Genomic DNA, 15,818 nt, shown 5'->3' with positions numbered 1-15,818 from the left:
GCTGAAAATACTGTGAATGATTGAAGTTGGTAAAATCGAAAAGTTCATTTTTTAACCAAGAACTATTTTCATGAGTGGTGTATACATTCATACAGGCATTTGGATCCAAAGATCCCTCTCCATCATTCCCTTCTGGATCAAAACCGTGGTGTGTCTCAATGTATGCTAAAATCATATTATAGTCTGTCTCTGTATACTGTTTAGGATTTTCCACATAATGATTGTACATGGCTGACAGCATCTGGAACCATGCTTCACAACTACCTAAATATGATACGGGTAAGGAGAGGAACAGGTTGTGTCTGTGCGTGACTTACGGCAAAAGGCCACAAACCCAACAGTCAGTAATATTAGTAGTACTATGCATTTGATGAAGCATTTCCACAAATACATTTTTAGCATAGGTCTGATGATGTCTTTCCTTGTGGGGAGCTAACGAGAACAGCAAATGTTCTGGAGGGGCAACAGTGGTTTTCATCATGGTCTGCATCGGATACTGATACTCTAAATATATGAACACACTCATAAAGATTACTAATATAACTGCTATTACTATTACAAATGCTACCTTCACAGGTGTGGTCCAAGCAGAAAACATGGTTACATAAAAAGGTAAATATCGTGGAGCAAAAGGGTGTTCTTCTTCAGGCACAATACGACCAAAGGGGTACATTCCTAGCTAAAAGTCCAAAACTACGCTGGGCCAAAGCAGACCTTCCTGCCAGAGGGTTCTTCTTCCCTGTGTCCGTCTAGAGTCTCACAGGCAGACTCCTATCATTCATCTCAAAAGGAACAATCGATTTGTGTAGCAATCCTTAATGCTGAAGAGAGGACAGACATACAACCTGGGCCCGGGTATGCAAAAGTCTTTCTTTCAGAACAGAGCAAATATCAAAGTTCCAGCTCTCAACAGGTTCAGTCCAGTGTCTCGCTCAGCACCTCAGAGAAGAATTCTATCAAACCCTATTCACTCAAGTCTTTCTTTATCTCCTAACTGTTTCGTCTGAGGTACTGTGATGTCTTCTTGGGCACAGGTTGTAACGAACATGACCTGGGACTTCCTGATCAGCGAATAACACAGGAGAGACGTACTTCCCTCATTAGAGCCACCACTGACTTTGCACGGGGTAACAATGACAGGGTCAGGGGCAATTGCAGATTCCGTTGGTGCTGCCTCACCCGATCCCATCGCTCCTCCTTCTAGTCCCCGTTGAATTTCAAGGGCGTCGGAAAAAGGAACAAATCTGGTGGCTCTCTCACTTTCCTGTGTCAGAATTCTATCCGATTTCTGCCGATCATAAGGAAGCGGGAGGGGCAGCTTCTTCAGGTGGGACACATGAATCCAGTGTCTCTTCCCTTCCACCTTCACTGCCGTCTGTGTCACCAGGAGAATCTGGTGTGGCTCAGACCATCTCGGAGCCAGGCTGGTGTCTCGTTGAAATTTCTTGACTAGCACCCATTGGCCAGGTTCCAAATGATGTCCTGGGCTCTCTGGCAGGGGCTGCAACACAGATGCTACCTGCTGATAAATAGAACGGAGATCTTTAGTCAGAGTGTACAGATAGTCTATCAACATAGGATATTCAACATCTTTAAATGATCTTGGTCTAGGCACCCCCCACACATTAGAAGGCCGCCCAAAAACCACATCATAGGGCGATAGACCAGTACGTGAGTGAGGGGTAACTCGTAACGACATTAGAGCCAAGGGTAGGGTGTCAGGCCACTTTAGGCTAGTACTTTCTTAGAATTTTGCAATTTTTAGTTTCAAGATTCCATTATATTTCTCAACTAATCCTGCCGACTGGGGGTGTCGAGCTGCATGGAATTTCCGTCTTACTTGCAGGGGCAAACCGAATCTGGGGATAAATTCTTTGAGAAGAGCTTTTGCTGTCGCCAAGGCAGTGTTTTCCTTAGTTGGGTAGGCCTCAACCCATTTGCTGAGGGCACAGACTACCACTAAGACGTATTTCAGGTTGTTGACGTAGCTCCATATGGATATAATCCATCTGGATCACTTCAAAAGGCAAAGTCGGGATTGAAAGTTCCCACTCAGAACAGTTTCCCCTTTTCCCGGATTGTGTTGCAAACAGACCATACAATATTGAACTAAATGAACAGCCGTCATCTGAATATTGGGATTATTCCATACTGGGTCCAATAAGGCACAAATGCCTTTTGCCCCAATATGAGCTGGGCCATGAGCCATAGTTACAACGGCCTGTACCAGAGCATTGGGCAATAACCATAGTTGTCTTTCAGTCAAATCAACCCAGCAGTTATATTCATCCAATCTTCCCACCTCCTGTTCCCATCGTGCCAACTCAACCGGGGTAGCTTCTTTCTGTATTTCTCGCACACTTTCTATGGTATTATTAAACAAATCAGATTCTTCCACCCACCTTGCAGAGGAAGTTACGAACATAGAGGTGAGTGTGGACTGGGCCGTTTGTTTAGCAATTTGGTCAGCAAAGGCATTCCCTTCTCCAACATCATCCACTATTGTCTTATGTGCGCTGCATTTTATTATCGCTACTCTTTTGGGTAAAGTCAGAGCCGTGAGCAATCGCAACCCCAAGGGACCATTCTGTATTTTCTGACCATGAGAGGTAAGGAAACCTCTTTCCTTCCACAGCCGCCCAAAACTATGGGCCACGCCAAAGGCATATTGGCCAGGTGGTGCAATAATTTCACAGTGGCGTCTTTACAACCCTCCTCAGTGTCCGATGCCACCAGCAAGTCATCCACATATTGTAGAAGTACATTACCTGTAGGCAAAATTAAATCATCCAAAACAGCTTTAAGAGCCTGACTATAGATACTAGGACTTTTGGTGTAGCCTTGAGGAGCGCGACAAAATCTGAAACTGCGGCCAGATAATGAGAAGCCAAAAATCTGTCTACTATCTGGATGAATAGGGATGCTAAAGAAGGCATTCTTTAGATCGATGACCGAAAAATACTTCGTAGTCGGGGGGATCATAGTGAGTATGGTCGTTATATCAGTCACCACTGGATACTGGGGCACTACAATTTTATTAACCTCTCGTAAGTCGATCACAAAACGATATGTATCGATATTTTCAGAATTTCCAGTATCAGGAGCTTTTTTCAAAATCGGGAGAATAGGGCTGTTACAAACATTAGCAGTTGTTTCCTCTACTACACCTTTGTCAATCAAATCCTGTATAATAGAAAGTAAAGCTCGCTCGCTAGCCGGTGAAATCCTATATTGAGGTATCCGTGGCAACTTTACACCAGGTTTCAATGTTATGTGGACAGGAGGGATGTCTAACCTACCGACATCCGCATCCCCCGTAGCCCACAGCGTAGAGGGAACAGTGGCGAATTCAGGTGGAAGGGGCTAATTTTTGGAAAGTACTGTTTCATATCGCGAAAGGGGGATTGTAGATTGTAGATGTCAGATAAACTCCGTCTGGAGAGCAGTGTATTTTTGCATTCAATTTCTTTAACATATCTAGACCTAATACATTTTCACCACAATGCGAAGTCAACAAGAAGGGGGAGTTAATGGTAACTGGGCCGATAGTGAATGGTAGTGGCCTGGAGATGGGGCTTACCACCAGAACTCCTGAAAATCCCACTGAAACATTATTTTGCCCGGACAGAGCAGCCCCTGGGACCAAGGATCGAGCAACCGAACTGTTCATCGCTCCTGTGTCAATCAAAAACTTTTCAGAAGTCCCCATCAATGCCCCCTTTACATAGGGTCCTTGTTGATTGACCGGTATAGACACTTGGCCCACACTCAGTCCTTGGCTGTCCTATGTATAAGCATACCCATCTTGGTCCCTGAATTCATAATCCTCGTTAAAGTACTGCCTACCTTGCGGGTTGTCAAAATGATTTCGCTCAGAATGTCCTTGCGTTGTTTCTTCTCTACGCATATCGCTTCGGTCTGGACCCCCTCGACCACGTCCCCGCCCTTGGACTGCTCCGTTCTGTGATAACAACAACGGACACTGAGCTCTCCAATGTCCTTCCTGTTTACAGTACGTGCATTGATTTATCCCTAAACACGGGACTGTGCCTCCACCCCTTCCCGTCCCCACCCCTCTGGACACCTCTTCCTCGAACAACTTGCTGCAATAACACCGAGTCTTTAAGTCCTTAGCCTTCTTTTCTATTTTGTCCTTACTTTCATTTTCCAGATGCTCATAGTACTGGGCCATACTCAATATGACGGATGGGGTGGATGTAGTCCAAGTGCTTTCGGCAGCTTGTAGCTGAGTAGAGACTTCTGGTAACAAGTTGGTCATAAAACGATTTACAAATAACCGAATCCCACCCTCCGTAACAAGATCCTGTCCACTAAAGTCAATGAATGTGCCTTTAAATCTGGTGAAGAAATCTGAAACACTTTCGTCTTTCTTTTGCTTACAGGCGGTCAATTTGTCACAATCGACCTTACGAGAGGGAATTAAAGAATGCATGTAAGCTATAAGTTTGGCTGGGAGGGTAGTAATTTCAGTTTTCGGCAGTTTACGATCCTTATCCCACTCTTTTAACTGTTCCCACGTTCCTCCTAATTCTGCAACGTGATCAGTGTCATGTACTTGTCGCCATATATCCACAGGGACCAACAGCCCAAAAAACAGTTCAACATCAGCTAAAGTCATTACTGCTGAAGCCGCAGCTTCTGTCAATTCCTTATAGTAGGCTGTGGGATTCTTGCGAGGGTCGGGGAGCTGTGATTTGAGGGCCAAGACTTCACTTATCTTCCATGGAGTACATACCCATTGCTCCTGAAACCGAGCCTCTATTCTGTCTCTTGTTACTATATCCTGATCATTACGTAGTTCGGGTACTTCGGGATGGAAAATGGTATGTACTTCCCTCATGGGATGTTGAGAATCCCAATTGGGGCATTTCAAAAACATCCTACTTCGGTATTGTACCAATGTCTCTACATTCCTATACACATCCTCTGGGCTTAGATCAAACTTATGAGTTCGATCCAGAATGTCATACAATATTTGAGGGGCCAACCCGTCCCAAAAACATTGCTCCCAGATCTCAATAAGGTAACGAGACATTTGACATAATGCATACTGTTGCATGACCGGTTCAAGATCCCGTATGGTACTCCCTAAATCAGTAACAGTGTACACATTGTTAAGCATCCATTTACTTGCCTGTTCTGCTATCGCTTCTTTTTCGCTATACCCGACTGCTGCCCTAGTGAATAGTCGCCTAGCGTTTAGTCCACCTGTGCTCCCTAATGGAGTCAGGTCCCTTACTTCAGGTGTTGTACCAGCCGACTGGGAAGTCCATTTAGGACTTGGAGCCGCTAGGATTACACGAGAACTTGCTAAGGGTTGCTGGGTGCTGGGAATTAGGGTAACTGTATCTCTTAGTGAGGTAGACGTGGCACTCGAAGTACCGGCATTGGTTAGAGATAAAGCTACAACGGGAGCCGGTGCTAGGGGAGCATTGGGTACCTCAAGGGGAACAGCGGGATACACACGCTGTGGCGCATACGGTGGGGGAGGTCGAACATCCAGTAAATCCTCTATCTCATCTTCAGCTTCATTTTGAGTAACATAACTTTTGTCTGTCTGCAATCTGAACAGTCTATTCAAACAATCAATATTCTGTTCAGTCTGATTTTTATCATAAGCAACGGCTTTCTGGGTGACAGTCTGTCCTGCTTTTAGCTTGACTAATTTTTCTGCTTTGATGCACCTGCGCTTTGCTTCTTTCTGCCATAAATTAAGGGTGTCAAACATGGCTTGTCTGCTTCACTTGGAAAACAGACGATCTTGTAAATATTGAAGCTTTTTCTCATCAAAAGACCCTGTCAACGGCCATTGCAGTTGTACATTGTCCTTTGTATATTTGTGCCACAAAGTGTTAAACAGGAGTGGGGTAATCCCATGCTTGCAATACATATCGTGACAAGGGCTCCCCTATGGAGGGGCTGGCTGACTCTCATCCAATCTTGTGCCGTTCCGACAAACACAGCCGAAACATAACTTACTGAAGCACAACATTTTTCTTTCTAGAGTCTAATTTCTCTGTCTGGAAAGGAAAAAAGTTAATTACAACACTCTCATACACATGGCCATGTCCACGCAACTTCGACTATTCTCATACAATGAACATGCAACAATCTTCTGACAACATGAAAGACTAGAAACTTATTCAAATTGACATGTCTTTACCAAACAAAAGGCAGAGCCCGTCGACTCCTGCTCATGGAGAACTCGTGTATTTTCCAATTCTTAACAAATAGAAACCCAAAATCAAGTAGTCATATCTGTAGACTACCTAGAGATAGCCACACAGGTTTTCAAACCACAGGCCGACCTACGGACCATCCGTTAGCCTTCCTGGTTCACCTCCTGGACTATTCTGGCTGAACCCGCTATTTAAGCGCTGCTCCAGATCTACCCAATCTTAGCTGCCAGCATTTCCGAGAGCAGTCCGGCCGGGTGTGAACTATCACAAGTCACACCTAGGCGTCTGGTTCATATCTCTATTACTCAAAAATCCAAGATTGCTCAAAACAGGAGCGCCTGCCCGTGCAGTCTCAGCACTGCCCCGTCAGACCTCCAGCAAGTTCTCCGTGGTTCCAAACCACCAAATACCGATGACCAAACTCAAAGTGTATCCAACACAAAACAAGAGAAATTACTCACCTGGTGCACTCAGGTTCAATTGCAAGTTTCTCCACTGCCAACTCCTGAAGACCAACACGGTCTGCTTCTGGGTTACACCCGTAGGACTTTGGCGTGGTGCCACTAGCAGCTGAGGCTCCCTGATCAGAAGAGCTTCGGTCAGTCCACCCACTCAAACAAGATTGCCTTTTCTAATGTCCCGTTTTTTTCCGATTACGGAGTGACGACCCCAACGCGGAGTCCCGGCGGAGTGGCCAACTGAAGTACCGAAAATAAATAATACCATATAGAGCTATACTTACTAATAGCCCCCAATACCAATTACCAATAACCAGTCAGTTGGCAGTGAAGAAGGTTCAATCATTTATTATACAATGACCGTCCTGTTTCCAACAGAAGCGGCCGCTCCTCACACGGCTTTCTGCTCTACCTGCCTTCTGGTATCGTAGCGCTATACCGACACACTGCTATTGCTGCCTCGCTCCCACTTCTGCTATTGCCTGATTAATTATCGCAACTGTATCGTAGCGCTAAATTCCCTGATTGCTTATTAATTTGACCATATTTTGATTTGCGCAACGCTACCTGTGGAATTGTTTTGTGATAGTGATTTGTGCACTGCCATTTACATCGCGCTTACGCTGATTGTGCACCCAATCCTGTTTTGCTTTGCCTTGCAGACATTTTGTTGTTGTTGTTGTTGACTCCCTGACCAGATATCCTCCCAGATCCCGCCTCCCAGCTGCTCATCCCTCCCACTGTTATTACTAGCCCCGCTCTCGCGCTCCCAGCGCTCCCAGCGCTCCCAGCGCTGTAACCGTCCTATTTCCAACAGAAGCGGCCGCTCCTCACACGGCTCCCCGCTCTACCTGCCTTCTGGTATCGTAGCGCTATAACGACACACTGCTATTGCTGCCTCGCTCCCACTTCTGCTATTGCCTGATTAATTATCGCAACTGTATCGTAGCGCTAAATTCCCTGATTGCTTTTTAATTTGACCATATTTTGATTTGCACAACGCTACCTGTGGAATTGTTTTGTGATAGTGATTTGTGCACTGCCATTTACATCGCGTTTACGCTGATTGTGCCCCCAATCCTGTTTCGCTTTGCCTTGCAGACATTTTGTTGTTGTTGTTGTTGACTCCCTGACCGGATATCCTCCCAGATCCCGCCTCCCAGCTGCTCATCCCTCGCTCCTCCCCTTCCACTACCTACATATGACAGATGTCTTTCCGTGCAGCGGTCACGCGCAGCGGTCGCGCCCCATGCGTGCCGAAGGTGCGCCAAAGGTAAGCCCGTCTACGCCCGTCCGTGCCTGGACCGCGCCCAGCGCCAGACCCCCTGGCCCCCGCAAACCTCACTCCCGCATAACGTATGACGCCGCCACCCTCTTATCCCTTAACCCCGGACGCACACCACAATGCTACGAAGCTGCCCCAGGACGTACCCACGGTCCCTTCGCCTGCCACTCCTGCAAGTTCACCTGCATCAAGACCCACACCAAATCCACTAACTCCAAACACAGCTCCAACTCTAACCACCTGAAGTGCATCCTGCTGAACACCCACTCGGTCCACAGACACGCCACTGAACTCTGGGACCTACTCGACACTGCTTCACCGGACATCGCCTTCCTTACAGAAACCTGGATGAACGCATCATCAGCACCCGACATCGCCATAGCCATCCCGGACGCGTACAAGATCATCCGAAAAGACCGCACCAACCAAACAGGAGGAGGCATCGCCATCGTCCATAAGAACACCATCAGAATCACGATCAGCTTCGACGATAACCTTGCAACCGCCTACCACCTCCACTTCCAGATCCACACCGACCCCAGGACCACACTTAGAGGCACCCTCATCTACAGACCACCAGGAACCCGTACACAATTAAGCGAAGACATCACTGACTTCGTCAGCCCACATGCCTTCACCTCCGAGAACTACATTCTACTGGGAGATCTCAACTTCCACCTGGAAAAGAAAAACGACAGCAACACCACCACCCTTCTGGACAACCTGGCCAATCTCTGACTCAAACAACTTGTTGACACCCCTACCCATGTAGCCGGACATACGCTCGACTCTATCTTCACCTCCTGCAAACACATCTCCTTCGATCACACCACAGCTCTCCATTGGACGGACCACAGCTGTGTTCACTTCAGCTACAAAACTACCACGACCCACAACCCCCCACAACCTATTCCTCGAAGAAACTGGAACAAAATCACCACCGACCAACTCCTCACGTCGCTCAACCAAAACCCTCCCGCCCTCTCATCGGACCCAAACCAAGCTGCCACCAAACTCAAACAATGGATCACTCACAGCGCTGACGAATTAGCACCCTTGAAAAACCACCAAACCAAACAGGGTATCAAAAAGGCCCCCTGGTTCAATGATGACGTTAAGAAATCCAAGAAGCTATGCCGTACTCTCGAGAAAACATGGAGAAAAGACCCAACCACTGACAACCTGACCACCTTCAAGGCAGCCACCCGCAAACACCACCAATTGATCCGATCTACCAAGAAATCAGCATTCAAGGATCGACTCGACAACAACGCCCATAACTGCAAGGAACTATTCAACATCGTCAAAGAATTTACCAACCCCACCGCAGCCTCAAACGACATTACTCTCTCCCAAGTCCTCTGCGATTCGTTATCCTCTTTCTTCTACAACAAAATCGACGACATACATAACAGCTTTGAGAACATTTCCAAAGAACAGTCCACTCCACCCACCTCCGAACCTAAACCGCTCTCTAACAACCTTAGTGCCTGGAACCCAATCACCACTGAAGACACCATCCGCCTAATGAACTCCATCCATTCAGGTTCGCCAACCGACCCTTGTCCCCACCACATCTTCAACAAAGCAGACTTCATCATCGCACCCCATCTCCGTGATGTCATCAACTGCTCCTTCAACTCCGCTACCTTCCCAGAAAGCTGGAAACACGCCGAACTCAGCGCCCTCCTGAAGAAACCCACAGCAGACCCCTCCGAACTTAAGAACTACCGCCCCATTTCCCTCCTCCCATTCCCTGCCAAAGTCATTGAGAAAGCCGTCAATAGCCAGCTCGCCGCCTTCCTTGAATCCAACAACTCCCTCGACACCTCACAGTCCGGCTTTCGAGCCCAACACAGCACCGAAACCGCCCTCATTGCAGCGACAGACGACATCCGATCGCTACTGGACAACGGAGAAACAGTTGCCCTCATCCTACTCGACCTCTCCGCCGCCTTCGACACAATCTGTCATAGCACCCTCACACAACGCCTCAGCAACATCGGCATACAAGGAAAAGCCTTGGACTGGATCATCTCGTTCCTCGCCGGGAGAACCCAGAGAGTCCGACTCCCCCCTTTCAAATTAGAGGCCACCGAAGTCATCTGCGGAGTACCACAAGGTTCATCACTCTTCAACGTTTACATGAGTCCCCTCGCATCCATCGCGCAACAACACAACCTCAACATCATCTCCTACGCTGACGACACCCAGCTGATCCTTTCCCTCACCAAAGACCCTAACACCGCCAAAACCAATCTTCACGAAGGCATGAAAGAAGTAGCCGAATGGATGAAAAACAGCCGCCTAAAACTTAACTCAGACAAAACGGAAGTCCTCATCCTAGGATCATCCCCCTCTGCCTGGGACGACTCATGGTGGCCACCAACCCTGGGCACAGCACCCATACCTACAGACCACGCACGTAACCTAGGCTTCATCCTAGACTACTCCCTCTCGATGACCAGACAAGTCAACGCCGTCTCATCCTCTTGCTTCAACGTACTTTGTATGCTCAAAAATATCTTCATTTGGATCCCCACCGAAACAAGAAAGACTGTCATTCACGCACTGGTCACTAGCCGACTGGACTATGGAAACACCCTCTATGCCGGAACCACAGCCAAATTACAGAAAAAACTCCAGCGCATCCAAAACGCATCAGCCAGACTCATATTGGACATCCCTCGCCAAGCTCACATTACCGGTCACCTGAAAGACCTCCACTGGCTTCCCGCCAACAAGAGAATAACGTTCCATCTCCTCACCCACGCACACAAGGCCCTCTACAAACTAGGACCCGAATGCCTTAACACACGACTGTCCTAAGATCCTCCAATCTAGCCCTCGCCGCAGTTCCGCGCATCCACCGATCCACCATGGGAGGAAGATCCTTCTCCTACTTGGCGGCCAAGACCTGGAATTCTCCCCCCACTCACCTCCGCCTTACACAGAACCACATTTCCTTCATAAAGGAACTTAAAACCTGGCTATTCGATAAATAATGCACCCCCTCCTCCAAGCGCCTTGAGACCCTCTGGGTGAGTAGTGCGCTATGCAAATTCCTGAACTTGAACTTGAACTCTGCCAGAGGAGCCTCTCGCGCCTTAGCCCCTCGAGGTCCGCCGAGAAGACTGAAGACACATTACCAAGAAATCACATATATACTGTTACATTTCGAGACCGTTACCTAACAAGGAAAAATACAAGTTAGTACAGGTTGCTGAAAAGGAAGAACCATATATGGCATACAAAACGGATTCTGTTCAGCTCAGCTCATTATAGCAAGGTCGATGAGGGTGACTCCCTTCTGCCTAACGTTCAGGAGGGCTTGCACAGCGCCTCCTAAAATGTGCTTATCCAGCCTACCCCACCTATAACCTTGACAGGCCTAACAAGCAGGAGCAGCAGTTTGTTACAGTTGCAATGCTATTGAGTGAAAAAGCCAACCTTACTGACTAAAGCGTGATGGGTCCGTTAACGCTACATTCAGACTAGGCCACAAAATATTTGCTTGATCGGGTTAAGTTATACTACCGGACAATAAGCGGAATTTATATAACGTAATTTACACCGCTAAATATCGGAATATTTGATACTTATCAGGGCATTGATATTTATACTGTATTAAGTATATACATCACACTAATTTCTAAACGTGACAGTGGATCTTCGACTCACCCATAGAGCCCAATTTAGACTTTAGTTCCTCACCCACCCATTCTCCCCTTTCTGCGGACCGATATCTAGGGTTAAGGTAATCCCTTTCAGGGCCCTAGTTTTTTGGCACCAGTGTCGGTTTCTATCATGGCTCTGTGTTCCTGGCGCGAACAGCTATGTACAGAACTGATGTCAGCGAACGAGAGCGGCGTCTAAGTACTCCGACGACGTCATCCGGGCGATCACGACGCCGATGACGGATGCGGAGCCGCAGACGAGGCCTACTGATGCGCAAAGGTACTGCTGACGAAAACTTTCCGGATCCAGCCTGACACCTGGGGATGTTCTAAGGTAATGAATCTAACACTAACTACTGTTTCTTACAGATATATCGTTACCGAAGGTAAGTAACTTGTGCTTATAGGAGATTTGCTTTCCCAACCCTTGGTTAGCTCTGCCGTATTAATTCATGCAGCCACTGGGGAGATGCCTTTATCGACATAAGTTGTGCATTTCACAACTTTACATCACTGTATCAAGAATTTTAATTTCCACTAGCCTTTGGTGAGGAGCAATTTAATAACATAAGCTGTGCATGCCACAACTCTGCAACGTGTATCTAGAATTTTGTTTTCAGTCGTTTTGTACAAGTTTTCTACACCATGAAATCATCTGCGGTCGCAATATATCAATGAAATAGATCTTTTTGGACGCTCCATTAAAATAAATGTCCTGATGACGACCATGTAACTATACAAAGGTCGAAATGCTGTTGATGCATATGTGGCCGTAACTAACGAAGGACGCATCGTCTTAGTTGTTGTTGCTTCAGTGTTGTCCTGAACCTCCCTTGCTATATAATCCCTTCTTTTTGCCACTATATATTATATGTACCAGTGTATATTTCTGAGCGAATTGTCTTCAAATTGTATTTATCTATATATTGAATACATTTTGTACACGTTTATTATTTCTTATATGGGTTCTTCTTTTTCTATTAACGTTTATTGTATAGTTTTTTCTGTTTCTAAAAAGCTCAATTTATTGTTATTGATTGTTTGTGAAATTGATATTTTCATAATATCTTGAAGCGCTGTTAGGTATAAATATTGATTGCCCCTGGTTCAGGTGTACAGGGCTGCCCCTGTTGTTGCTAATGATTATAAAAAGCATTTACAATGCAATGGTCTCGGCATTATTAAAGGTAGAGCTATTGGCATTGCTCATGAATTTTTTTCATGTTTTGTTTTTTTAAAACATAAATAAATGGAATTGTCATTTACAATGGCAATAGGTGAGCATTAGAGAGTAGTAGAGAGTATTCGCGGACACAGAGCCACACACACAGACAGAGCCGTGCACACACACACAGACAGAGCCGCGCACACACACACACACAGACAGAGCCGCGCACACACACACAGACAGAGCCGCGCACACACACACGCAGACAGAGCCGCGCACACACGCACAGACAGAGCTACGCACACAGACAGAGCCACGCACACACACAGAGACAGAGCCACACACACACACAGACAGAGCTACGCACACAGACAGAGCCATGCACACACACAGACACAGACAGAGCCACACACACAGACAGAGCCGCGCACACAGACAGGCAGAGCTGCGCACACACACAGGCAGAGCTGCGCACACACACACATAGCCGCACACACACACACAAACAGAGCCGCGCACACACACACACAAACAGAGCCGCGCACACACACACACAAACAGAGCCGCGCACACACACACACACACAGACAGAGCCACGCACACATCAGCATCACTACTGCAGAGTTCTCCTACGTTTTCTTCTCCCATTTCATCATCACAACATCTTCTTCCAAAACCTCCTCCATTCATTACCATTGCAGCTGCCCCCACGTAACACCACTGCATGATTCCCCTACTACAACCAACAGCCAACACTGCTCCTGCCATCAGCACACCGCCACAGTAGCAGTTCAGAAATAACCACCTGCATATATATTGACTCCGAATAATAGCTACAGAGGTAGCCTTCCACACGGCAGTGAAAAAGAATATGAAGAAAGTTTTAGGAACTTTGTTCTAATAAACAAATCCAGGGACAAACTAGTGCATTTTGGCCCCCTCCGGTGCACACAGAGAGGGTGAAACTAGGGATAGTGATGTAATGTTGGAGTGCAGTCTAGTGGCTGGGTGTGGGCGGAGCTATGGGGCTAGAGGAAGAGGAGGAGTGGACACAGGAAGGAGTTAGTTAGAGTAGGGACATGAGACAGGTTGGATGCAGATAATAAAGCTCCGTTATTCATGAGTAATGGTGTCTGTGGTTATTAGTATGATAGAATTCACTTTTCGATGCCCCACCCATCTCTATTTTCATATGTAAGTTAGCATCATGTGACTAACTGCTGAAGTATGTGTGATGATATTAGTTTCCTTAGCTTAGCTCGTGTGCCTCCATTTTGTATATCTCCCTCAGCCTGCGAGTCGTACTCGCTCATCTGCCCCTCCCGTAGGAATAGAGAATTTCACTAGGACAGCAGTTTCTGTTTCTCAGCTAACTGTGGCCGAAACTAACAAGTCTCTTTATCAGTAATGTTCTCATGCCTCCGAGACGCTGAAGCCTGGCTCCACGGCCTTGAGTAAAGATAGCGATGTATCCTCTGCAGGTGCAGATGCCTGCTGCATGATGGCATTGTTCACTGGTCTGGGTTTTGGTAATTTTCCAGAAGGGGCGTACCCTAATGAGTTGTGCTGCATTATAATGTATTGCTGTGATGCAGAGAGTCAGTCCTCTCGTTCGCACTCCTAGGAGTGAGGTCGGACAGGGCCCTCTCATATGAGTGTATTTGGCCTAATAAAGACTGTTGTTTATTCTTCTCCACTGTCCGGCTGACTTTCTACAGAATACCTATAGGTGAGTGCGGTAAGTCACTCAGGTGGATTTGAGCCACGCTTATCAGATGGCGCCCGGAACAGGGACCCCGCGATAAAGATCTTTCTCATCCGTAAGGGGGTAGCAGAAGACTGGGGACCCGCTGGTCGGCACAGTGGGCCCGGGTACCCATCTGATGCCGAGCTTGGTTCTCGCAGCGCTGCCCCACCCTGCTGATCGGGAGAGGTCCCGGTTCGGATCTTACACCGGGGTCCAGAAGGCGGAACCTGGAGCTGACCGTGTTGGTCCTGGCAGCCGGAGGTGGAGAACGGTAGAGGTCGGTACCGCGGAAGGTGAGTGGTCCACCTGTGATTGTTTGAGGAGCTGGAATGCTCCGGGAGACTAGGGTGTCTCCAATGGTTTGAGGAGCCGGTGCGCTCCTGGGGCTAGTGTGCTCCGGGGAACTCAGAGTGCGAGTGGTGCTCTGACAGACTTAATGGAGGTTGGGAGGACATTTGTTTGGTCATCCGACCGGGTGGTACTGTGGTGGAGGCGTGGCTCATTGCGGGTGGGCTCCGGAACTCACCCCGAACCCCTAGGGTGGCGGTTCGGCGGGAGTGGGTCCAGGGTCCCCTGTGGTAAAGTGCGCAGCGATCTTTAGTGCCACCCGGGTGGCGGATGTGTTCTCCATCCTCAGAACAGTTAGTGTACTGTTCGGTCTGCGGTAGGGTCCAGGTTCCCCAGGACTTGGTCGACGGGCCTTGTCCCATTATGGTAACACGTGTTTGGCAGGGACTTAATGCATAGGATGTATATGCGTGGGCGAATGTAAGTGGCTGTGTGTGGAGATAGTTGCTTGGTCTTTTGTGTCCGGGTATGTGTGGGCTTTTTTTTTTTTGCGGTATCTCATTGAGTGAGTTTGGTGGTGTTTGATTGAGGGTGCAAGATGCCGCGTTTCAGTAAGTTGCAATGTTTTAGGTGTTGCTGCAGTTCAACTGATGTCAGATTGGCCGAGAGCCAACGCGCTCCTGTAAAAGATTCTTTTAATTCTGAGATGTATGTGTAAATGGACTTATCCTGATTTTGTTTAATATTTCGATGCAGTTAAGATAGATTACTTACAGGAGAGACTGTTCGCTATGTACAGCTGTCAGAGCATGTTTAATTCCTAAGGGTGAAGATGAGGGCTTCCTGAGAAAAAAAAGAAAAAGCCTGTAAGAAAGTACGTATGGAAATTAAGTTGGCCCTAAAAGAAAGGGTTGTGGCCGAGAGAGGTTCAGCAAAGACAGATATGAGGACTTATGATAGCTTAGAATATGGACTGATCAACAGTTTAGTTTTAC

The sequence above is a fragment of the Lissotriton vulgaris genome, chromosome 8 (assembly GCF_964263255.1).
Source record: "Lissotriton vulgaris chromosome 8, aLisVul1.2, whole genome shotgun sequence".
Classification (NCBI taxonomy): domain Eukaryota; kingdom Metazoa; phylum Chordata; class Amphibia; order Caudata; family Salamandridae; genus Lissotriton; species Lissotriton vulgaris.
Note: the sequence above shows the minus strand (reverse complement) of the source record.